The sequence below is a fragment of the Schistocerca serialis genome, chromosome 10 (genome assembly GCF_023864345.2).
Source record: "Schistocerca serialis cubense isolate TAMUIC-IGC-003099 chromosome 10, iqSchSeri2.2, whole genome shotgun sequence".
In the NCBI taxonomy this organism is placed as follows: domain Eukaryota; kingdom Metazoa; phylum Arthropoda; class Insecta; order Orthoptera; family Acrididae; genus Schistocerca; species Schistocerca serialis.
Window position 1 is genome coordinate 105,901,026 of NC_064647.1, and position 26,988 is coordinate 105,928,013.

The 26,988-nt window shown below is 44.1% G+C and overlaps 1 protein-coding gene across 1 annotated transcript in view; it reads left to right on the forward strand.

Moving 5' to 3' along the window:
• The first annotated feature begins 7,681 nt into the window (after positions 1–7,681).
• LOC126424577 (E3 ubiquitin-protein ligase siah-1-like) overlaps positions 7,682–26,988 on the forward strand; it is a 71,018-nt gene continuing 51,711 nt past the window's right edge. Inside the window, exon 1 of the mRNA XM_050087320.1 lies at positions 7,682–7,787. The gene's annotated coding sequence lies outside the window, so the exon portion shown is untranslated. The remainder of the gene's footprint in view (positions 7,788–26,988) is intronic.

Sequence of the window (26,988 nt, forward strand, 5' to 3'; positions counted from 1 at the left end):
GGTGACACCTACAACGTGCTGACATGAGGAAAGTTTGCAATCGATTTCTCATAGTCAAACAGCAGTTGACCAGCGTTGCCTGGTGAAACGTTGTTGTGATGCCTCGTGTAAGGAGGAGAAATGCGTACCATCACGATTCCGACTTTGATAAAGATCGGATTGTAGCCTATTGCGATTGCGGTTTATCGTATCGCGACATTCCTGCTCGCATTGGTCGAGATCCAATGACTGTTAATACAATATGGAATTGGAGGGTTCAGGAGGGTAATACGGAACGCCGTGCTGGATCCCAACGGCCTCGTATCACTAGCAGTCGAGATGACAGGCATCTTATCCGCTTGGATGTAACGGATCGTGCAGCCACGTCTCGATCCCTGAGTCAACAGATGGGGACGTTTGCAAGACAACAACCATGTGCACGAACAGTTCGACGACGTTTGCAGCAGCATGGATTATCAGCTCGGAGACCATGGCTGCGGTTACCGTTGACGCTGCATCACAGACAGGAGCGCCTGCGATGGTGTACTCGACGACGAACCTGGTGCACGAATGACAAAACGTCAGTTTTTCGGATGAATCCAGGTTCTGTTTACAGTATCATGATGGTCGCATCCGTGTTTGGCGACATCGCGGTGAAAGCACATTGGAAGCGTGTATTCGTCATCGCGATACTGGCGTATCACCCGGCGTGATGGTATGGGGTGCCATTGGTTACACGTCTCGGTCACCTGTTGTTCGCATTGACGGCACTTTGAACAGTGGACGTTACATTTCAGATGTGTTACGACCCGTGGCTCTACCCTTCATTCGATCCCTGCGAAACCCTGCATTTCAGTAGGATACTGCACGACCGCATGTTGCAGGTCCTGTGCGGGCCTTTCTGGATACAGAAAATGTTCGACTGCTACCCTGGCGAGCAAATTCTCCAGGTTTCTCATCAATTGAAAACGCCTGGTCAATGGTGGCGGAGCAACTGGCTCGTCACGATACGCCAGTCACTACTCTTGATGAACTGTGGTATCGTGTTGAAGCTGCATAGGCAGCTGTACCTGTACACGCCATCCAACCTCTGTTTGACGCAATGCCCAGGCGTATGAAGGCCGTTATTACGGCCAGATGTGGTTGTTCTGGGTAGTGATTTCTCAGGATCTATGCACCCAAATTGCGTGAAAATGTAGTCACACGTCAGTACTAGTATAATATATCTGTCCAATGAATACCCGTTTATCATCTGCACTTCTTCTTGGTGTAGCAATGTTAATGGCCAGTAGTGTAATTAGAGCGTCCTGTAGTCGGATTTCGATGGTCTCTTTAGTAACGCAGTCCCAGAAGTAGGAGGATTGACAGAGTATTTTTTGTTTTTTCATAGTCCATAGTATGGCCAGTCTTTATACAATGGTCAGCCACGGCTGATTTAGTGGCCTGGCGTATTTTGGTATGGCACTTGTGTTCGCGGCACCTCTCTTCTACAGTGCGGACTGTCTCCCCAATTTTCCGCACTGACAGGGAATTTGATAGACGTCTGATTTTCGAAGGCCTAGGTCATCTTTCACTGAACCCAGGAAAGGTTTTTGCAGGGGGTCGGGATACACTTTTCACATTGTGTTTCCCCAGGATTCTACCGATTTTTCTTGAGGTGTTTCCGACAAACGGAATGCACGCCAATTACTTGTGGTCTTCTGTTTCTTCTTCTTGTTCTCTTGGCGCAGTCTGTCTGAGTGCGTCTCTTATTTGCTTCTGGTTGTACCCATTTTTCCGAAATGTTGTCTCGAGGCGCTGCTGTTCTGCTGGAAGGCTCTGCTGATCGCAGGTCGATCGTGCCCAGTGAACAAGTGTGCGCAAAACGCCTTCACGCTGGGAGTTGTGGTGGCAACTGAAGGCATTTAGGTACAAATCGGTGTGTGTAGGTTTTCTGTATACACTGAGTCCCAGCTTGCCGTCAGGTTTCCGTTTCACCAGGACGTCAAGAAACGGTAGGGCACCATCCTGGTCCATCTCCATCGTGAACTGTATGTTGGGGTGCAGCGAGTGGAGGTGTTCGAGAAATTCATTTAAGCTGTCCCGTCCAAGTGGCCAAACATCGAACGTGTCATTCACGTAGCGGAAGAAACGAGTTGGTTTTTGTTTGGCTTGTTCTTGTGCCTTCTCCTCGAAATTCTCCATAAAAAAGTTGGCTACAACCGGTGAAAGCGGGCATCCCGTGACGACGCCATCTGTCTGTTCATAATAATTTCCGTAGAAGAGGAAGTATGTTGAGGTGAGTATGAACTCGAAGAGCCTTGTTAGGTTGTTGTCGAATTTCTTACTTATCAGAAATACTCTGTCAATCCTCCTACTTCTGGGACTGCGTTACTAAAGAGGCCATCGATATCCGACTACGGGACGATCTAATTAATAAAGACAGCGGCCTTCAACTTAGTCAGGCTTGGAACCCTGCACTCAGCCTGGAGAGAAAGATGCGGTCCCAGACATCGAGGGCCGGAGTGGCCGAGCGGTTCTAGGCACTTCAGTCTGGAACCGCACTACCGCTACGTTCGCAGGTTCGAATCCTGCCTCGGGCATGGATGTGTGTGATGTCCTTAGGGTAGATAGGATTAAGTAGTTCTAAGTTATAGGCGACTGATGACCTCAGATGTTGAGTCCCATAGTGCTCAGAGCCATTTGAACCATTTTTGAACCAGAGATCGAGGACCGCTCCCGACGGCGGCAGCAGGGAGACAGCAGACCCCAGTTCAGACCCAGGCGCCGCTTCCCCCACCACCTCCAGTAGCCGCCGCGCCGGCCGCACCGATGACACCAGCAGAGGAACGGTCGAGGGGGTAACGGCTAGTATATATAGGTCGCCGAGGGGAACAGCACAGTTCCCTGGCCTCCACCAGATGGCCCAATGACCTACGCGAATAACAAGGCTACACATCTTGTGTATATAATTTTAATAATTTTAACAATTTTAATCATTTTACCATTTTACTTTTAATTTTAATTTTTATTTTATTTTAATCTTAAAATTTATTTTATTTTAATTTAATTATATTTTAATCTTATTTTATAGCATTTATCATTTATTTATTTATTTATTATTATTATTTTATCAAAAGGTGAATGAATGAGTGTGAGAATGTGTTAACTGTAATATGTATGTGTGAGTACAATGTATATATTGTGTGAATGTGTGAGCGAATGGCGGAAAAAAAAGAAAAGAAAAAAAAGAAAAGAAAAAAATATAAAAAGAAAAATATAAAATAAAAAAATTAAAATAAAAAAGTAAAAAAAATATAATAAAATAAATTATAAAAAATTACCACACAGCTAATGTATTTTTAAATCATTTAAAAGCAGAAAAAAACATGACAACAAAAAAGTTATTGTTTTAATGTCAATTTTTATTATTGAAGGCGTAGCCGCATAGCTTGAACTTCTATTCTCAGACTGGGCATCCTTGATGCCCCAATATATTCTGCAGCGCGACAGCACAGTTCACAACCATAGATAGACACAACCATAGATGGAAGCATAATAGACCAAAGACACTATTGGCTAGGAACTAAACATCTATGGTCCATAGCACGCTAACACGACAGTACCGGCGAGCCCCTGCAACACAGCTACTACTGGTAACCCCAGATGCATGACCCGCCGAAAAACAGGCAACCGCAGGGAAACCGTACTGTACACGGCACGCAAACCAGCCACACATATCCCCTACACTGTCTGTGAGCCGATCTATGATCGATCGCCCGCTAATGTATAACGACCTTGAACTGTTACAGGGACGCAGCAACTGCAGCAAGCCCCACAACGAGCTTCTACAACGACAAAGGTAACGATGCACGATACCTCGCACTAACACAACCACACCTTGCATGCACTGTCGCAGCTAGCAAGCCGCTACTGCCCTTACTACCCGTCCTACTGTCGCAGAGGTTGTTTCCCCTTGGCGCTTGCCTTGGCACTTTTTTTCCTCTGCTCTTACAACCGCTACATTTCGATCGCTTTCGTCCACTTTCTATCTCCTGATGAACCATGTTAATGAGTAATCTTACCCAGATGCACGGATAACATCACAGCCTCCATCCTGTGACTCCTGATTCAAAAAGTAACATGTTATACGGAGGTGACAGTAGAACTTTTGGTTTGGTCACCACGTTGGTGTAGTGGTTAGCACACTGGACTCGCATTCGGAAGGACGACGGTTCAATCCCGCGTCCGGCCATCCTGATTTAGGTTTTCCGTGATTTCCTTAAATCGTTCCAGGCAAATGCCGGGATGGTTCCTTCGAAAGAGCACGGCCGACTTCCTTCCCCTTGCTTCCCTAATCCGATGAGACCAATGACCTCGCTGTTTGGTCTCATCGCCCAAACAACCCAACCCCAACCCCACGTTGGTGTTGTGGCGTGGAGGGGCCCCATCCTTTGGCGAACAGCACAGCAACAATTGCTGAGTGGCAGTGAAGGGTTGAGCATCGCTCCTCTTGCTAGCGCACTGTCAGCCGTAGGCCCCCGCTTGCACGGCTGTACAATCAGGAGTGTTTTCCGGCTTTGTTTTTATCAAAACACTGACGGTTACTTGTACCGAGGTCTCGCAGCTCAGCAAAACGGCACTTGGGAAGTTTTGGATGACGTCGCCTGACAGCAGAATTGTCGTGTCTTCTAGTCGAGGTGGTATGTCGGGCTTGGGTGGTGCCCACAGAGCATAGATCCTTCTGTGCTCTGTGGATACAGCACGCTTAACGGATGGTGCGAGGTCGAATACCAGTTGCTGCGCACTACTAATGCGGTACCTCAGTGCCGAATGTTCAAATGTGTGTGAATTCCTAAGGGACCAAACTGCTTAGGTCGTCGGTCCGTAGACTTACACACTACTTAAACTAATTTGTGCGAAGAAGAACACACACACCCATGCCCGAGGGAGGACTCGAACCTCCGGCGGCAGTGGCCCTTTGTGCCCTTATAGTCAAATAACGGTCCTCTTTTTTCTGACGTCACATGTGGTCGGCCCTGTCCTTGTCTTTTGGATACGGTTTGGCCTCTGTAAACTGTTGCCACATCCGAAAAACAACAGAACGGTTACCATTATGCCATCGGACCACATCAGTTTGGTACTGTCATGCTTCCATTCGTCCTATGTCCCTCCACCGCAGAGAGTCTGGTAGGCGTCTTCTCTGGGCCATACTGCACCGTCTGTGTACACAGCGACTGTGGACGTGGGACTACCCGGCAAACAGTACACTGTTTAGTGTTACTTGAAAACAGTTTGGGTTGCAATTTTAGTTTTTTTATTTACGAACTACGTGTGTCACCTTATTTACGCATCTTCAGGCTGATCTTAATTTGGTATTTATTAGGACGATCCATTAGACAGTGTAGCATAAAGCGTTCACGATCACAGCCGGTCGGGCTGGCCGAGCGGTTCTAGGCGCTGCAGTCTGGGGCCGCGCGACCGCTACGGTCGCAGGTTCGAATCCTGCCTCGGGCATGGATGTGTGTGATGTCCTTAGGTTAGTTAGGTTTAAGTAGTTCTAAGTTCTAGGGGACTGATGACCTCAGATGTTGAATCCCATAGTGCTCAGAGCCATTTGATCACAGGTCTTGGAGTCACTCACGTCCATCTAGAAAGTATTTACTGAGGTTAACGAAGGAGATGTTGACCTGAGGTACTCGACGATGCCCCTTAGCTGCACTGTCTTATCGATCGTCCTAACAAATACCGAATTAAGATCAGCCTGAAGATGCCAAATAAAGTGAAACGTGTAGTTGATAAATAAAAAAAACTTACATTGAAACCAAGATTGTTTTCAACTAATACTATTAAACGCTGGTTTGCTGATTCATGCCACAGATGGAATGGAAGGATACCTACTCTGTTTGACTGGTGCCCTGACGTCATTGTTGGCGTGGTTGTACGTCGACCAAATGCTATCTTCCGTGCAGAAGACGATCGTACGGACATCTTGTAATGGTACTCGAATTAGGTAACCATTACTGCACCTCACCTCAACCTCTCGATACCAGCAATATTCTACTGTGTTTCCGTAAAATAGTTAACATATTTCTGTGACAACTTTCAGATTTGATTTCATTAATGTAGAGATACTTCGATACAGCGATATGTATATATTGCAATGATATTATTCTTATGTGTATTCCTTCTTTTGTCACTATGATCTTTGACGTACTTGTAACTTTGATTTTTGGGCGCGTAAGCGGTTATTAGAGAGTCAAGCTTTGGTCGTCATGTTTGTAGTCAGTTTATGAAATGTGAACTTTAACAGTGAGGAAGATATTTTCAAGTATGTTTTATATTGTGAAGTGATGTTTTGGAACGAGTTACGTGATATTGCAAAAAAAGTAATAAAGAAGAAGTGTAACTTAAATTCGGAGTGCTGATTACTTTTTTACATCACCATTGTCCTAACTTGCAAAAGTTTAATCTTCATGAATGGTTTATGAAACACATCTATAAAACTTTTGAATATCGCAGAATAACACCTAGGCCTCTTTGCATCCGAGCTTGGAATCATCACTACCTAGGTTTTCGACGATTGAGTCATGAGTTCAAACGAGACCAGCGTGGGAAACACGAAAAGCTGAGTGCCTAGTTTATCCATTATTTCAAGAAATGACTTTATTAACTGTGCTTGACACCTGCCACATAATTTAACTTTATTGTTGCCCGAAAATGCAATATTTAGCAGCGTGAGCAACACTACGATCATAATTAATTTTTGACCTTTGTTGTGGTAAGGTTGTTAGAATCTGTTGACTGTTTGATTATATCGTGAATAATAGGACGGTGAAACAGGGGTTTGTTGCTTTAATTTTGGATACCAGTGTACTTGGCAAACGTGTGATAGTGCATTTTGTGGTGTCACCGCCAGACACCACACTTGCTAGGTGGTAGCCTTTAAATCGGCCGCGGTCCGTTAGTATACGACGGACCCGCGTGTCGCCACTGTCAGTGAATCCAGACCGAGCGCCGCCACACGGCAGGTCTATAGAGACGTACTGGCACTCGCCCCAGTTGTACAGCCGACTTTGCTACGAAAGGTTCACTGAGAATTACGCTCTCATTTGCCGAGACGATAGTTAGCATAGCCTTCAGCTAAGTCAATTGCTGCGACCTAGCAAGGCGCCATTTATCCTTTGCTATTTATCTAATGAAGCATGTACAGTAACAAGACCAATGTTCACCAATTGTGGATTAAAGTTAAGTATTCCAGCAGCTACGTACTTTTCTTTATAGCATTCATTACGTATCCTGTTTCAGACCTCACGCCAGCCTGCGTGAGTTTAAGCGCGTGCCTTTCGGTTACCCGTCACTGTGGATTGGCTGTCTTGCCAGTCCACAACACATTTACTTTCGCTTGTGGTACTGAATTGTCCCGCCAGAATCACTTCGCAGTCCTTTTCCACTTCGATGACTCATCCTATGTGAACTTGATGTAGGATCTGGTACAGAGATAGAAAATTTGATTTTAGCACTACTGGAACGCCGCTCTTCATGCAAGCAACAAGTGCTCTTAACTTCAACGTTGCGTTACGAGGTTCGGCGGCCAATATCGCAATGAGGGAGACGTGTTGCCGGCAGCTTGTCGTCATCTGATCGGTTCCGCGCGTATCTTGCGATGCAAGGTCGTTGTGAGTTGTCGGGTGTAATCTCGGTGGAGACAGCGCAGTCCGTTCTTGTCCGCCGTGGAGTGCAGGCGTGAGCTGCGGTCTTCCAAACGGAGCGATCGTGTTCGTAGCGAGTACGCTCGCTCCTTCCCTTCGTGGCATAGCCTCATAACTGTAAGTACGGTGTAAATGTCTTATTCACGGAAAAGAACGTTGAGGTTTGGCTTTGTGAGGAATAGTGTACGTCTGTTTCCTTCCTCCTTTTGGAACAGGCTGGTACGTGAAGTTAAATTGAATGATGTGGAGTCTATCGCTATTCAAACGGATAATGTTCCAAAATCGTATTCGTTATTTATTTTAATATTCACTCGTTTGGAATTCACAAAAGCATTCATCACATAATGTGTTAACTCAAATATTCCGATAGTTTCATACTGAGCCAGACTATTCTTTACATATGTTCTTATAATAGGGCCTATGGCGTATCGTCTCAGTTGTGCGACTGGATTCGTGATTTCCTGTCAGGAAGGTCGCAGTTCGTAGTAATAGACGGCAAATCATCGAGTAAAATTGAAGTGATATCAGGTGTTCCCCAGGGAACCGTCCTAGAACCTCTGCTGTTCCTGACCTATATAAATGACCTGGGTGACAATCTGAGCAGTTCTCTTAGGTTGTTCGCACATGATGCTGTAATTTACCGTCTAGTAAGGTCATCCGTAGACCAGTATCAGTTGGAAAGCGATTTAGAAAAGATTGCTGTATGGTGTGGCGGGTGGCAGTTGACGCTAAATAACGAAAAGTGTGCGGTGATCCACATGAGTTCCAAAAGAAATCCGTTGGAATTCGATTACTCGATAAATAGTACAATTCTCAAGGCTGTCAATTCAACTAAGTACCTGGGTGTTGAAATTACGAACAACTTCAGTTGGAAAGACCACTTAGATAATATTGTGGGGAAGGCGAGCCAAAGGTTGCGTTTCATTGGCAGGACACTTAGAAGATGCAACAAGTCCACTAAAGAGACAGCTTACACTACACTCGTTCGTCCTCTGTTAGAATATTCTACATCTACATCCATACTCCGCAAGCCACCTGACGGTGTGTGGCGGAGGGTACCCTGAGTACCTCTATCGGTTCTCCCTTCTATTCCAGTCTCGTATTGTTCGTGGAAAGAAGGCTTATCGTTATGCTTCTGTGTGGGCTCTAATCTCTCTGATTTTATTCTCGGTCTCTTCAAGAGAAATACGTAGGAGGGAGCAATATACTGCTTGACTCTTCGGTGAAGGTATGTTCTCGAAACTTTAACAAAAGCCCGTACCGAGCTACTGAGCGTCTCTCCTGCAGAGCGTTCCACTGGAGTTTATCTATCATCTCCGTAACGCTTTCGTGATTACTAAGTGATCCTGTAACGAAGCGCGCTGCTCTCCGTTGGATCTTCTCTATCTCTTCTATCAACCCTATCTGGTACGGATCCCACACTGCTGAGCAGTATTCAAGCAGTGGGCGAACAAGCGTACTGTAACCTACTTCCTTTGTTTTCGGATTGCATTTCCTTAGGATTCTTCCAATGAATCTCAGTCTGGCATCTGCTTTACCGACGATCAACTTTATATTATCATTCTATTTTAAATCACCCCTAATGCGTACTCCCAGATAATTTTTGGAATTAACTGCTTCCAGTTGCTGACCTGCTATTTTGTAGCTAAATGATAAGGGATCTATCTTTCTATGTATTCGCTGCACATTACATTTGTCTACATTGAGATTGAATTGCCATTCCCTGCACCATGCGCCAATTCGCTGGGTTTCACACGACCGTCTTTTTCGAAACCCATGCTGATTCCTACAGAGTAGATTTTCCGCGCGCTGTTCGTGAGTGGAATGGTAGAGAGATAGTATGATTGTGGTTCGATGAACCCTCTGCCAAGCACTTAAATGTGAATTGCAGAGTAATCATGTAGATGTAGATGTAGATGTAATACAACGTGTATCAAAAAGAATCATCCGATTTAAAAAAAAATCATAACTGTTATGTTATATGAGATTTTTGTATCCCGCCTGGAAGGCGGCGCGTGGGTAGGAGCAGGAGCAGGAAAATTACGTCGGTACTGCAGTGAGTAAAGGTTGTTTACTGGTGCAGGAAAGAATACATAACTTTGTACAGATGCGAAATCTTAGACCCGTTGTACGTACAGCAAAGGTGAATCGAAGTTTCCTGGCTGGCTGCGCCTGATGAAATGGGCTGAATCTGTAGCGGAGCACGTAGAGCTGCACAGCACCAGCTAGAGGGCACTGTCGTCGGTGTCTCGTGGTAGTGCCAATCTTTGAAACTATGCCGTGGCATCATCGTTGCTATCGATACCACAGAGATATGTGCGAGAACACAGTAGTGTTTGAAAGAGCAAACTCTCGAGTTTTACTTGGTTCATGTTAGGTGGCAGCAGTGCTCGCCCACTTTGATGTTGTTGTTGTAGTCTTCAGTCCTGAGACTGGTTTGTTGCAGCTCTTCATGCTACTCTATCCTGTGCAAGCTTCTTCATCTCCCAGTACCTACTGCAGCCTACATCCTTATGAATCTGTTTAGTGTATTCATCTCCTGGTCTCCCTCTTCGATTTTTACCCTCCACGCTGCCCTCCAATGCTAAATTGGTGATCCCTCGATTTCTCAGAACATGTCCTACCAACCGATCCCTTCTTCTAGTCAAGTTGTGCCTCAAGCTCCTCTTCTCCCCAATTCTATTCAATACTTCCTCATTAGCTATGTGATCTAACCATCTAATATTCATCATACTTCTGTAGCACCACATTTCGAAAGCTCCTATTCTCTTCCTGTCTAAACTATTTATCGTCCACGTTTCACTTCCATGCATGGCTACAATCCATAGAAATACTTTCAGAAACGACTTCCTGACATTTAAATCTATACTCGATGTTAACAAATTTTTCTTCTTCAGAAACGCTTTTCTTGCCATTGCCAGTCTACATTTTATATCCTATCTACTTCGACCATCATCAGTTATTTTGCTCCCCAAATAGCAAAACTCCTTTACTACTTTAAGTGTCTCATTTCCTAATCTAATTCCCTCAGCATCACCCGACTTAATTCGACTACATTCCATTATCTTCGTTTTGCTTTTGTTGATGTTCATCTTATACCCTCCTTTCAAGACACTGTCCATTCCGTTCAGCTGCTCTTCCAAGTCCTTTGCTGTCTCTGACAGAATTACAATGTCATCGGCAAACCTCAAAGTTTTTATTTGTTCTCCATGGATTTTTATACTTACTCCGAACTTTTCTTTTGTTTCCTTTACTGCTTGCTCAATATACAGATTGAATAACATAGGGGATAGGCTACAGCCCTGTCTCACTTCCTTCCCAACCACTGCTTCCCTTTCATGTCCCTCGACTCTTATAACTGCCATCTGGTTTCTGTACAAATTGTAAATAGCCGTTCGCTCCCTGTATTTTACTCCTGCCACCTTCAGAATTTGAAAGAGAGTATTCCAAACAACATTGTCAAAAGCTTTCTCTAAGTCTACAAATGCTAGAAACGTAGGTTTGCCTTTCCTTAATCTTTTTTCTAAGATAAGTCGTTGGGTCAGTATTGCCTCACGTGTTCCAAAATTTCTACGGAATCCGAACTGATCTTCCCCGAGGTCGGCTTCTATCAGTTTTTCCATTCGTCTGTAAAGAATTCGCGCCCACTTTAGTTCTAGTAAAAATGGTGTCAGACAACGGAGAGCGTTTTCTGTTCTACGTTTTGTGCAGTGCGGGTCAGTAATAACTGTTCAGCATGACTTTCGTACTAGGTATGGTGTGGAGCCCGCTACAGCACAGAGCATTAGACGATGGCATAAACGATTCTGAGAAACAGGCTGTTTGTGTAAAGGCAAATCGCTGGGCCGTCCCCGAGTGTCGGACACAGACGCCAAACGCATCTGCCATAGTTTCACAAGGAGTCGGCATAAGTCCGTTCGCCGAGCAGGCCCCGATGTCGGTCTGGCGTGTGTTGCGTCGAAACTTACCCATGAAACCGCACAAAATTCAGCCACTGCAAGCTCTTCGTGAAGGTGACGAACTACAACGTGTGGAGTTCTGTAATTTTGTTCTTGGCAAGATGGAAGATGACAGTTTTCTTCCACCCTTAGTGTTTCCTCGTCACTAAACACTATTTAAATGGAAAGGAGAACCGTCATAATATGAGAATACGGGGTACGGAACAACCACATGAAGTTGTACAACAGAAGAGGGACTTTCCAAAATGTAATGTGTTTTGTGCAGTTCCTCGGAAAAAGGTGTATGGTCCATTTTTCTTTGCCAAGAACACTGTTACACGAAGCACATATGTCGATATGCATGAGAACTTTCTTTTCCCTCTGTTGGAGATTGATTAGAACGACTTCTTGTACCGCCGCGCGGGATTAGCCGAGCGGTCTGTGATGTTGTTGTCTTGGATTGTGCGGATGGTCCCGGCGGAGGTTCGAGTCCTCCCTCGGGTGTGTGTGTTTGTCCTTAAGATAATTTAGGTTAAATAGTGTGTAGGCTTAGGGACTGATGACCTTAGCGGTTAAGTCCCATAAGATTTCACACACATTTGAACATTTGAACTTTTTGTACCAACGGGATGGGGCACCGCCCCACTGGCATCTGGAAGTGCGGGAATTTTTAAATCAGAGGATTACTGAACGATTTATCGGTCGCGCTGTACCAAATAATTCAGCCTTACGTTACTGGCCTTCAAGGTCATCGGACCTATCTTGTGGGGTTTTATAGATGACTCAACGTGCCTCCGTTACCGACAGCAATGAATGAACTGAGGAATCGCGTAACAGCACCTGCGAAAGCTGTAACTCAATACATGCTCGCTGCAGCGTGGGAACAATTTCAAAAATGGTTCAAATGGCTCTGAGCACTATGGGACTCAACTGCTGTGCTCATCAGTCCCCTAGAACTTAGTACTTAAACCTAACCAACCTAAGGACATCACACACAGCTATGCCCGAGGCAGGATTCGAACCTGCGACTGTAGCTCTCGCGCGGTTCTAGACTGTAGCGACTAGAACGGCTCGGCCACTTCGGCCGGCGGAACAATTTCAATACCGCATTAACATATATCGGGCATCTCAAAAGAGCATATTGAATACCTATGAAAAGGTATGAAAAAAAGTTTTTCAGTTTCCAGTTCATCAAAACGCAAACTTCATTGTATATGCTTATTTTGGAAATTTGTTATAGGCGCTTGCGCGCCTTAGGCCGCGCTACTAACCCGCGCGGCATATGTTTATTAGTTTCAGAAATATAGACGTACCAAATCGGATGACTCTTTTTCATGCACCCTGTATTGTACAATACTACAGATACCCTTGGGCCACTCTGGCTGAGTCGTAGAGTGTGTGTATTTTCTTCAGATTAACCACATAGCCATGCGATTCACGCACAAGTAAATGATCCCCTGACTGGATTTCCCCACACTCACTTTCAGAATTGTCCGATAGGCCACATCTGTTGATTGGTTGCTAACACCTACTCATCCTCACGCTGTTGAAAGTTGCCCACAATTTCCTCGCTTATGCATCAAGAGTATCATTGTTGACGTTCGTGAAACAATCATACAAAATACGAATGGTGTCGGTAAATTTAAGCTCGGCAATGCTTCATTAAGCACAGGTGCAATTACTGATGCTGGTTTAGGTTTACGATCTATTAGAACTTACAGTTTTTCCTCTGAAGTTCCATCTGACAAAACGCGAGGCAGTCCGAAGACTTATGGCACTTTCTACGCCCTCAAGGAGGAAACACGGTCAGAGAAACATTTCTTTGGCAAACTAAATGGACTCAGGATGGCTAAAGAAGAGTTTAAAGTGTACCAGCTGGTATTAAACAAGAGTAAAACTGTAACAATGATAATGAGCAGGACATCCGACCAGGACAAGCTGGTGCTGGATGGAGAGAAAATTGAATTCGTGGAAGCTTACAGTCGTCTGTGAAGTACAATATCAAGGAAGTACAGATCAGAGTAACAAACGGAGCTAATGTTTTTCATTAAGTGCCTAACCTTGTGTGGGACAAGGGAGTTCCTGTGGAGGCAGACCATTAATTAAAACTTCCGGGCTGAATTGCCGTCGTCCACATATAAAACTTCTCCTTCCTGACGTTTCGTTGCCTACTGCGGGCAACATCTTCTGAGGTGAGTCGGCGACTGGCTGCTAGGCGCTGGAGGTCCCGCTTATATAGAGCGCTTAGATGGCGCCACCACTCATCACGTGCTTTCGACTTTAAAACTGTCTCTGGCTAGTGCCATCTCTCTCGATTACAGATAATCGATTGTCACTTCGTTGGTACAAAGTCGACCGCCATATCTTGTCTAGTTTTAATCCTTCTTCTTTTCTATTAAAATTATTTCCCTACTTATAGATCTCTATAGCTTCTCTATACATGCGAGTATAATAATGTGAGGTCCTAGCTATCACGTTTGTCTCACTAAATTTTATTTCGTGATCACCGTCTTTGAAAACGTGTTCCGCTACAGATGATTTATCAATCTGTCCCAATCTACAGTTCCTTTTGTGTTCCGTTATGCGGGTATTAACACTCCTTTTAGTCGTTCCAATGTAAACCATGCCACAGCTACACGGAATTTTATACACACCTGGGGTAGCTAAGGGGTGTCGTGCGTCTTTCACCGATCTTAAACTTTCACTAATTTTCTTGGTAGGTCGAAAGATTGTCTCCACTTAAAACTTGGCCAAAACTTTCCCAACATGGTCCGTGATGTTATGAATAAATGGAAGAAAAACTTTTGCAGATGACTGTTGTTGTCGTGTATTTTCGGACATTTTTCTTCTAGGGTGGAGTGCTCGATCTATTTCCTTGACAGTGTACCCATTTCTCTTGAAAGCTGTTCGCAAATGGCTTAATTCATCTTGCAAGTAAATTGGCTCACAGATGTTATTAGCCCTGTCCACTAAAGTTTTTATGACTCCTCTCTTCTGCCTAGGATGATGATTCGAATCCTTATGTAGGTAACGATCGGTGTGTGTGTGTCTTTCAGGAAGGAGAAGTTTCATATGTATGGACCACGGCAATTCAACCCAGAAGTTTTAATTAATGAAGACGCCGGCCGTGAAAGCTTACATGTTATGATTAGGCATACCATGTTTAAAACTTATCTCCTGCCGATTGTGACATACAGCTAAAATGCTGGGTAATTAAGAAGGCAGTTTCGAGCAAGCTACAAGCGTGCGGAACGAAGTTTCTGCCACCAGCCTTGGAGAAGACTACAAGGGAAGTGGTCAGGGATGAAGACATCAGAGGGCAGATGCAACTGGATCTATCTACGACTGAGAGACTGGCAAAGGAGATTCTCCATCGCATCCCCCTCAGATTTAGTGATAAGATGACCCAGTGTATAGCCCGTCAAAGACGGAACACAGATCAAGCATGAAAACAGGAAGAAGGTGTACTGAACTGTGAAAAAAAGGCAAAATAGGAACAGTGAGAGAACCAAGAAAGAGAAGTACAACAAAGAGCAACCTGCAACAGCAACGGCGTTGTGGATAAGTTGCCATGGGGTAAGCAGGAGGTTCCGAGTTCGAGTCCCAGTGGGTGCACACATTTTTCAACTTTCTCGTAAAAAAAGAAAAAAGAAAAGAATGGGGTTGGACCGCCAACCGGGCGAGCCACGTTCAAAACTCCCTTGTACCATTTTTTTTCAGAACATTATGAACTGTCTGACTGGTCAATGAAATGTTTGTTTTCTTTCTGTAATCTTGGCAGCCATCATACTATACATTGGTTATAAAATACGGGTCGTGTGGTAAGAATACGTTACCGTCGCAAGTAAATGTGATGAATTGTGAGAGCAGGTGAGATACCACATAGGCGTCTCACAGAAATGAAAACAATAAATGAAATGGTGTGAGCTATGTTACAACAAAGGAATTCAAGAGTAAAGACTTCTAAAGCGGAACACAACTTCAAAAACGTTACTGAAATATGTTTTGAGAGAGCACAGGAAAACGGTGTGATTGTAAAACTGTTGCGTTCATTTGTTGCAGCTTATGTGACAAACGTTTTCATCACTTCCTTTGAGAGCGATCACATTCACACTCGTACGACGACCTCTATCGGGCAAGGAGGCATATCTCACTCACTCGCCAAGTCTACAAATCAGGTGCGTCGATAAGAGATTCCTATCAAATAACGTACGCACTGTCACTAATGCCCTGCATAACACACCAGATGTGTTTTCCTGTGGAGGATTCAGCTGACTTGTCGCCTTGTCATCAAACGTTTGTGGTTCTCTTTCGGAAGCCACTTCCTTTCAGCTGGTAATACTATGAAGAATCAACTGTCGTTATAGGTCTATACCTCACACCTCGCTGTTGGAAGCGGACGACACAGACACAAATTTCGATAAAGCGAATAGAGGAAGGAAAAAAAAATTGAGGGTGAGGGAGGTTTGAACATGGCTCGCGCAGTTGACAGTCCAACACAATAATCACTTCACCATGACGACATCGCGTTTCTTGGGTGCTCTGCAGGGTGGTCCATTGATAGTGACCGGGCCAAATATCTCACGAAATAAGCATCAAACGAAAAAACTACAAAGAACGAAACTCCTCTAGCTTGAAGGGGGAAACCAGATGGTGCTATGGTTGGCCCGCTAGATGGCGCTGCCATAGGTCAAACGGATATCAACTGCGTTTTTTTTAAATAGGAACCCCCATTTTTAAATACATATTCGTGTAGTACGTAAAGAAATATGAATGTTTTAGTTGGACCACTTTTTTCGCTTTGTGATAGATGGCGCTGTTATAGTCACAAACGTACAAGTACGTGGTATCACGTAACATTCCGCCAGTGCGGACGGTATTTGCTTCGTGATACATTACCGGTATTAAAATGGACCGACTACCAATAGCGGAAAAGATCGATATCGTGTTGACGTAAGGCTATTATGATCAAAATGCCCAACGGGCGTGTGCTATGTATGCTGCTCGGTATCCTGGACGACATCATACAATCGGGAATCTCAAAAACGTCGGTATTGAGAATGGTACATCAACATCGATAGCGTCATTCACCGACAGCGGTAACGTAAACCGGCATAATATGCTCCATTGGGGAACGGAAAATCCACGATGGCTGCGACAAGTGGAACATCAGTGACCTTGGCGGGTTGATGTATGGTGCGGCATTATGGGAGGAAGGATAATTGGCCCCCATTTTATTGATGGAAGTCTAAATGGTGCAATGTATGCTGATTTCCTACGTAATGTTCTACCGATGTTACCACAAGATGTTTCACTTCATGACAGAATGGCGATGTACTTCCAACATGATGGATGTCCGGCACATAGCTCGCGTGTGCAGTTGAAGCGGTATTGAATAGCATATTTCATGACAGGTGGATTGGTCGTCGGAGCACCATACCATGGCGCGCACGTTCACCGGATCTGACGTCCCCGGATTTCTTTCTGTGGGGAAAGTTGAATGATATTTGCTATCGTGATCCACCGACAACGCCTGACAAAATGCGCCAGCGAATTGTCAATGCATGTGCGAACATTACGGAAGTCGAAGTATTCGGTGTTGAGAGGAATGTCGTTAGACGTATTGCCAAATGTATTGAGGTTGACGGACGTGATTTTGAGTATTTATTGCATTAAAGTGGTATTTACAGGTAATCACGCTGTAACAGCATGCGTTCTCAGCAATGATAAGTTCACAAAGGTACAAGTATCACATTGGAACAACCGAAATAAAATGTTCAAACGTACCTACGTTCTGTATTTTAATTTTAAAAAACCTAGCTGTTACCAACTGTTCGTCTAAAATTGTGAGCCATATGTTTGTGACTATTACAGCGCCATCTATCACAAAGCGAAAAGAGTGGTCCAACTAAAATATTCATATTTCTTTACGTACTACACAAATATGTAATAAAAATGGGGGTTCCTATTTAAAAAAACGCAGTTGGTATCCGTTTGACCTGTGGCAGCGCCTTCTAGCGTGCCAACCATACCGCCATCTGGTTTCCCCCTTCAAGCTAGAGGAGTTTCGTTCTTTGTAGTTTTTTCGTTTGACGCTTATTTCGTGAGATATTTGGCCCGGTCACGATCAATGGACCACTCTGTATATTGCACATCTCGTTCTTGGACCATTCACTGTTTCTATTTTGCTTGTTTTCGCAGTTCAGTACACCGTCTTCCTGTTTTCATCCTTGTCTGTGTTCAGTTTTTGTCGGGTTGTCCCCTGGGCCCTCTTACTACTAAATCTGAGGAGGTTGCGATGGGGAGTTTCCGTCGTGAGTGCTGCACGGCTCAAGTGGTTTGGACATGTGAAGACGATAAAGGATAACCGCTTACCAGAACAATACATGGACAGAAATGTGCAGGGCAAAAGACATATAGGACAAAAGGCTGGTTCAGATTAGACGATATCAATAGTAGAGGAGGAAGCTGGGAAACAATACCAAGACAAGAGGTATATCAAAATAGAGCAAAACGGAGGAAAATTGTTCATATGCGCCCTACCCAGTTGCGTTGAACGGTACGAAATGATGATGAGAGAAGGGTTTGCAAAACGTAGCCCCACCTGCCGCTTTATTTGTGGCCACAGAGCGCATGTAATATACGAAAATCAACCTTGCATTCGTTCAGCGTGGAGCTCAGCGGGACAGTTGAGGGTTTCTTGTAATGGAGAAAGTCTTGTACAGCTTCCTATTGACACGGGTTCACAGCAGATGAGTACGTACGCAGACGTTTTGTCCTGGCGAAATGAATCCAGTGAAAAGAATCGAGAGTAGAAAAAATCGAATAATGCAGTGAAAGCAAATGAAGTGGAAATAGCGAGCATATCAGAGGCAGTTACTCCAGAAACTGAGTCCGCAGCTCGTGGTCGTGCGGTAGCGTTTTCGCTTCCCACGCCCGGGTTCCCGGGTTCGATTCCCGGCGGGGTCAGGGATTTTGTCTGCCTCGTGATGACTGGGTGTTGTGTGCTGTCCTTAGGTTAGTTAGGTTTAAGTAGTTCTAAGTTCTAGGGGACTGATGACCATAGATGTTAAGTCCCATAGTGCTCAGAGTCGTTTTTGAACCACAAACTGACGAATTCAGCAGGGTCAAACTATGTCAAGAAAATTAGCACGAGTAGACGGAAACAAAGTTGAAAGCCAGTAGCATGGAACAATCTGGAAAAACGTCAGAATGGAATAAGCGAAGTGACAGTGAAAGGTAGACCTGATCAGGAAATAAATCAGTCGTCAAAAACTATGGAAATGGCGAGGGAATTATGAAAGAATGAAGGAAAAATGATTAACATATGAATAAGTTAGGAAGCAGCTGGAGCAAACGCAGGTGCCGCTGTAAGTCAGTCTGTGGGCTGCGAAGTTAAAGAGCACCCTGTGCTTAGTGCCGCAGTGAACCACGTCGTGGTTGAACCGAAACGGCCGGCGTTACCCGAGTAAGACCCAGAAGCAGGCAGCAAATACCATCACAGAAACAAGGCAAGAATGTGAGAAACAATACGAACGTTCCGGGTGTTACGAGGACGCTCAGTAAGTAATGCAACATCCCACTCTCTGGCTACAAACATAGAGTAAATATCTCTGGAGCGAGCATTGCGTTCTGCGCATGGTATCAACATTAACCCTCGATTGTCACGTGTTTTCGCGACTTCGCTGTGCGTGTGTGCTTTCCGCAGAGTTTAAAGTTTATAATATCAAGAGTTTTTGTTGTGTTTTCACCGTTTGTTGATAGTGTAATAGCGATGGTGAATTACTGTTGTTGCTACGGATGCAAAGAAAAATATGTGAAAGGAGGGTTAGTAACTTTTCATGGATACTACGTTTAAAAATTTCGAGACGCATTATAATTAAGGCTTGATTCTGTAGACCTATTTTTCTACGATTTTATTACTATATAATAGATATTACGGCTCGTACAAAAGCTTACAAACAATCGCTTCCTCTCGTAAATTTGCTAGTGTAACGAGAACGGCAATGGTTAGTTGTTTCAGCAAATACTATCCTCCAAGCATTTATCAGTGACTTGTCGATTATGTATATAGATTTGAAAGACGGGAGACAGATAAATGCAATAGAGTGGGAGTCTATAAGTGTCTTCGTATGATATGTGTGTCCAAACCTTTTTGTTTACTATAAAGTTACAGTAGGAGACCATGTTAAGTGTGTCTAGGACATGGAGAATGATTATGTGTGATTTATATATTAGTTTCCCGAAGGATGAACAACGAGTAAGGATGTGGCTCCATAAAATAAGGAAGAGTAATTTTGTCCCCACAAAATATTCCAAAGTATGTTCAAAACACTTTGAAGAGGAATGTTTAGACAGAGAAAAATTTGGACGTGTGTGGCTGAAGGTAGATGCCATACCAACTATTTTTAATTTTCCACAGCACCTACCACCAATTTCCGCATTCAGCTTAAATACATTTTCTGCACAAATCAAATATGAATTTGTTTTCTTCACCATTTGATTAAGAAGCGTAAAATAGTAGTAAACATGTCCCCAAACTCTTTCATTTGTGTCACTTTCCACTTCCCTTAATGGTGTTATATGGGTTGACTGTTACATGACCAACTGTATTTGCTTTACAGTACATTTATTCTCCGCTCGCCATTTTCCCGCCTTCTTACTCAGTCTACTATTTATTTAATAAACTGGGAGCAAGTACGTAAAATGTGTTAAATAAACACTTCAGAGTGTCACCAGTAAGAAAAATTGTGCTTTGTCGCAAAAACGAGAAAATAAATACGCAGAAATATCAGAAAAAAAGAACGAATTAGCAGGGATATAATCGCTAATGTGTGGCAAATTCAGTTTTTTAGGACACTTGCAAAAGTACAAGGGTACTGTCAAGTCTTTTTGCAAGCCTACCACTGCAAAAATGTACGTCAGGCTCTGTAATACCATAAAGTGCCGTATTATACCGAAAACTACCAAAAATCGAGTGCATCTGAACTGTGACTCCTATCGCAAAGAAGCAGAATGCAATATCACTTGCCCTTAAAAGTTACGTAGCTGGTTTACTCCCGGTATCAAATGGATACTGTTAAAATGTCTGCGCAACATATATAAATAATCCACGACACGTACGAAAAGAATCCGTCTGTACTAGGGATTTAGTGACATTCGAAATATACAGGGCGCTATACGGACAAACACACGACGTCTCGAGAACACGTGACCAGGCCGGCAATGTATGTTGACAACACAAAATCTGTTCTGCGCATGTGAATGCTCACTCCAGAGATATTTACTCTATGGCTACAAACCCTGTTTTTCAACATAATCTCCGTTCTATGTGATGGCCTTACATCACCTTACTGGAAGGGTTTGTATGCCAGGATGGTACCACTTTAGTGGTACCACTTTAACAACAATAACTTCCACATCATCCACGTACTGCTCGAATGAGAGTGTCCGCACGTTCCAACGTTTCAAGATTCACAGCTGATGTCGGCCGTCTGGAACCCAGGTGATCGGACAGGTTGGCGCGACCATATTGCGATGATGACAGACGCCTCGCCCAATGGCTCACCGTGCTTTTGTTCACTGTCAGCGCCAATGAATATCTACAATGCTCTGGTTTTCCACCAAAAGAAACTCAATGACAGCTCTCTGCTTGGAACGCACCTTCGTTATAGACGCCATTTTGAAGGTTGTTTATAGCGCCGCCACCTATCGGAATAGTTACTATTAAAATCTGTCTTGATCACAAACTTATTTATTCTGGTAACCGGTGTCGGCCGCGCCTGTGGTTATCTTCAGACCAAAATGGTGTATGAGCAGGAGCCTCCTTGTGATGGTAAATCACTGCTCACCTATCGGAACTTCATGAAACTATAGGAGTTGAATCAGGAATAATCCACGATGTCCAACAACAAATTCAGCGTTTTTTCAACCGAAATTGGACAATAAATCAATGTATTTCATTATTTCTTGAATGCCCTTCCTAATTAACTCGAAAACGACGCCAATGCGAATCGAATTTTTTTTCTTAACAATTATTTCTCAGCACAATCTACCCTGCAACAACCTTACAAACTTTTCATACTGTTTCTTACCACCCTGCTCCTTCTGGGTAAGGTAGCAAAATAGAGCGAGCAAGGTGGTAGTAGTACACTTGCTACCCGCCAGGGTCACCAAGACCGCGAACGCGCTGCTTCCTGGAATCGGGTAGGTGCGCCGGCGCTGGATCGAATCCGCCCGGCGGACTAACGACGAGGGCGGGTGTGGTTTCTAGGCGGTTTTCCACATCCCGACAGATGAATACTGGGCTGGTCATCACGTTCCGCCTCAGTAGCACGAATCGCAGACATTTGCCACACGTTCGCGCTATTCCATGGATTACACTAGATACTTGTGGTACACACATATTCCGTCCCGTGAGGAGGGGGGGGGGGGGAGTACAGGGTGCCGACAGGAAGTGTATTCGGCCACTCCTTAAAATTAACACGCCAAATCCGGTTAACCATAACAGCAGACCCCGCAAGTCGGTATTAATGCTACGAAAGAAAGAGAGAGTACTACATCTACATCTACATCCACATACATACTCCGCAATCCACCATACGGTGCGTGGCGGAGGGTACCTCATACCACAACTAGCATCTTCTCTCCCTGTTTCACTCCCAAACAGTATGAGGAAAAAATGACTGCCTATATGCCTCTGTACGAGCCCTAATCTCTCTTATCTTATCTGCGAAACGTAGGTTGGCGGCAGTAAAATTGTACTGCAGTCAGCCTCAAATGATGGTTCTCTAAATTTCCTCAGTAGCGATTCACGAAAAGAACGCCTCCTTTCCTCCAGAGATCAATAACATTTAAAACGCGATTGAATCGCCTCCTACGATAATGTTTAGCGGATTCTTACGGAACAAGTATACTACTCTATCGGAGGTGAGGGTATCATCTGAAGTGCCCCAGGGAAGTGTGGTAGTTCCGCTGTTGTTTTCTATCTACGTAAATGATCTTTTGGATTGGGTGGATAGCAATGTGCGGCTGTTTGCTGATGATGCTGTGGTGTACGGGAAGGTGTCGTCGTCGAGTGACTGTAGGAGGATACAAGATGACTTGGACAGGATTTGTGATTGGTGTAAAGAATGGCAGCTAACTCTAAATATAGATACATGTAAATTAATGCAGATGTATAGGAAAAAGAATCCCGTAATGTTTGAATACCCCATAAGTAGTGTAGCGCTTGACACAATCACGTCGGTTTAATATTTGGGCGTAACATTGCAGAGCGATATGAAGTGGGACAAGCATGTAATTTCAGTTGTGGGGAAGGCGGATAGTCGTCTTCGGTTCATTGGTAGAATTTCTGGTAGATGTGGTTGATCTGTAAAAGAGGCTTCTTATAGAACACTAATACGACCTATTCTTGAGTACTGCTCGAGCGTTTGGGATCCCTATCATGTCGGATGGAGGGAGGACATAGAAGCAATTCAGAGGCGGGCTGCTAGATTTGTTACTGGTAGGTTTGATCATCACGCGAGTGTTACGGAAATGCTTCAGGAACTCGGGTGGGTGTCTCTAGAGGAAGGGAGGCGTTCTTTTCGTGAATCGCTACTGAGGAAATTTAGAGAACCAGCATTTGAGGCTGACTGCGGTACAATTTTACTGACGCCAACTTACATTTCGCGGAAAGACCACAAAGATAAGATAAGAGAGATTAGGGCTCGTACAGAGGCATATAGGCAGTCATTTTTCCCTCGTTCTGTTTGGAACAGGGAGAGAAGATGCTAGTTGTGGTACGAGGTACCCTCCGCCACGCACCGTATGGTGGATTGCGTAGTATGTATGTAGATGTTGATGGCAACATAGCGTTTTCTTCCACGTACATCTCGCGAAATAACTAACCGCAATGAAACAATTCGAGAAATTAAAGCTAATACAGAGGCTTAACTGATAGCCACTGGGGTACCAGAAATACTGTCCGCCAAACATCGACAGGTGCCTTGTGGAATATTGATGTTGATGTAGAATAAAATAAGCAACAAAAGGGAAGTAACCAGATCGTAATGGAATACGCACTGAGTTGTATACGAAATTTTGGAAGACGATAAAACAGCATATCATCGATGTAGTACTGTATCCGGTCATACAACGATATTCCGCCGGATTTTAAAGTAGGACTAGCCACGGCCTACAGCCAAAGAGACGAAGACGAAACATTTATCTAAGTTCGGGCCCCTCTGATTATAAGAGGGCACTGAAGATTAGATTGCAAAAGCTGACGGGGAAAATCATATCAGACAACCAGTATGCGCTGTTCCAGGAAATACTGTAGTGCAAGCTGTAACTGATTTGATAGCGGCAATGTCAACAGCAAAAACCAGTGCAGCCACTATCAGTTGACTTCTCGAAAGCATTTGACAGAATAAGTCACATGCACCTTTACAGCGTAATGACCGCAGAACGATTTAGCCAAGGATTCGTAAACGTCCTTAAAAGGCTATACAGTTCGTCAAGCTCGAGAACTATGACAAATGGTCAGCTGACGGATTTCATACACATAAACCGATTCCTAAAGCAAGGCTGTCCATTCTCCATGATGATCTTAGCGATAACGCTGTATCACCTTTTGTTAGCTTGGAAACGCGAAGTTTCACCGTTACACGTCTTTGATGCACACTGAGGTGACAATACGTTATAGGATAGCGACAGCCATATGTACAGATGGCGGCGGTTCGCGTACACAGTGTATAAAAGGACAGAGCATTGGTGCAGCTGTACTCAGGTGATTCATGTGAAAAGGTTTTCGAGGTGATTACGGCCGCACGACGGGAATTAAGATTTTGGACGCGAGGTGGAAGTGGAGTTAGATGCATGGGACAGTTGTTGTTGTTATTGTTGTGGTCTTCAGTCCTGAGACTGGTTTGATGCAGCTCTCCATGCTACTCTATCCTGTGCAAGCTTCTTCATCTCCCAGTACTTACTGCAACATACATCCTTCTGAATCTGCTTAGTGTATTCATCTCTGGGTCTCCCTCTACGATTTTTACCCTCCGCGCTGCCCTCCAATGCTAAATTTGTGATCCCCTAATGCCTCAGAACATGTCCTACCAACCGGTCCCTTCTTCTTGTCAACTTGTGCCACAAACTCCTCCCCAATTCTATTCAATACCTCTTCATTAGTTATGTGATCTACCCATCTAATCTTCAGCATTCTTCTGTAGCACCACATTTCGAAAGCTTCTATTCTCTTCTTGTCTAAAGTATTTATCGTCCACGTTTCACTTCCATGCATGGCTACACTCCATACAAATACTTTCAGAAACAACTTCCTGACCCTTAAATCAATACTCGATGTTAACAAATTTTTCTTCTTCAGAAACGCTTTCCTTGCCGTTGCCAGTCTACATTTTGTATCCTCTCTACTTCGACCATCATCAGTTATTTTGCTCCCCAAATAGCAAAACTCCTTTACTACTTTAACTGTCTCATTTCCCAATCTAATTTCCTCAGCATCATCCGACTTAATTCGACTACATTCCATTATCCTCGTTTTGCTTTTGTTAATGTTCATCTTATATCCTCCTTTCAAGACACTGTCCATTCCGTTCAACTGCTCTTGCAAGTCCTTTGCTGTCTCTGACAGAATTACAATGTCATCGGCGAACCTCAAAGTTTTTATTTCTTCTCCATGGATTTTAATGCCTACTCCGAACTTTTCTTTTGTTTCCTTTACTGCTTGCTCAACATACAGATTGAATAGCATCGGGGAAAGGCTACAACCCTGTCTCACTCCCTTCCCAACCACTGCTTCCCTTTCATGTCCCTCGACTCTTATAACTGCCATCTGGTTTCTGCACAAATTGTAAATAGCCTTTCGCTCCCTGTATTTTACCCCTGCCACCTTCAGAATTTGAAAGAGAGTATTCCAGTCATCCATGGGACAGTACATTAGGATAGTGTTACGAAACTCAATATTCCAAGATCCACAGTGTCAAGAGTGTGCCGAGAACACCAAATTCCAGGCATTACCTCTCACCATGGACAACGAATTGGCCTACGGCCTTCATTTAAGGAGTGAGAGCAGTGGCGTCTTTGTAGAGTTGTCGGTGCTAAAAGACAAGCAACACTGCGTGAAATATCCATGGAAGTCGGTGTGGGTTGTACGACGAACGTATCCTTAGGGCAGTACGGCAAAATTTAGCGTTAATGGGCAATGGCAGCAAATGACCGACGCTAATGCCTTTGCTAACAGCATGACATCGTCTGCAGCAGCTCTCCTGGGCTCTTGACCTTTCTGGTTGATCTTAGTCGACTGGAAAACCGTGGCCTGGTCAGAGAGTCCAGTTGGTAATAGCTGATGACAGGGTACAAGTCTAGCGCAGACCCCACGAAGCCATGGATCCAGTTTGTCAGCAAGGCACTGTACAGTGTGTTAACTGTAAGGCGGCAGAGTTGTGAGGGGGTGCGGGGAGAGGAGGAAGCAAGCACTGGCTGCCGAGGGGAGAGGAGGCGTTTGGGAGGGGGGACAAGGCACGCCTACCAGTTGCAGTGCTGGCACTACAAATTGCGCCTCATGCTTACACGAAAGCAGACGAAAGGCTTGGAAGTAAAACTCGCTTTAAATGATGATAGTAAACGAAACTGAAATCGTCATGTATATTAAAATCTATGTATGTTTGTCTACTATGCGCTCACAAACCATTCATCCGATTGCAATGAAACTTTGGTGAGTTGTTCTCCGAACGCCCGAAAAGAGGAATGGACAATGTTTCAACAGTAAGTTCAATGTAACACGTGTAGCGCAATTGATTAGGTAAAGGCTTGTCATGCAGCTGATCCAGATTCTAAACCCACTGCTCGTAATTTTTTTTTTCATTTTATTTCATTCCCCGCAATTTTAAACTATTAATTATAAAATTTAAATATACTTAAACAGGTCATATAGTATAACGTAACTGTCAATCTCTATATATAAAAATGAATGTATGTATGTCTGCCCTCTGTGTGTTCCCAAACCATTCATCCAATTGCGATGAAATTTTGATTTGTTCTCCGTACGCCCATGAAGGTTCCTAGCCGAAAAAAAAAAAAAAAAGATTTGTAAACGGGGTGAAGCAAATTTTTCTGCTCCCTTTCCCTTTCGCAACATTCAATCACACGCAATATAATTTTGCGAGCATCGCTACGAAATACTGGTTTCCTTTTAACCGTAGGCCTACCGGTAGGGGTTGTTGGCGACTCCCGAGATGGGCCAGCAACTGCCTCTTCACTCATTTGGATAATGTTTAACACGACTGCACAATAAAAACACACAGAACTGTACAGCGCAAAACAATAACGAAGCAGACGACAATGGCTACCTTGCACAACACAGTCAGCTACGCAATGTT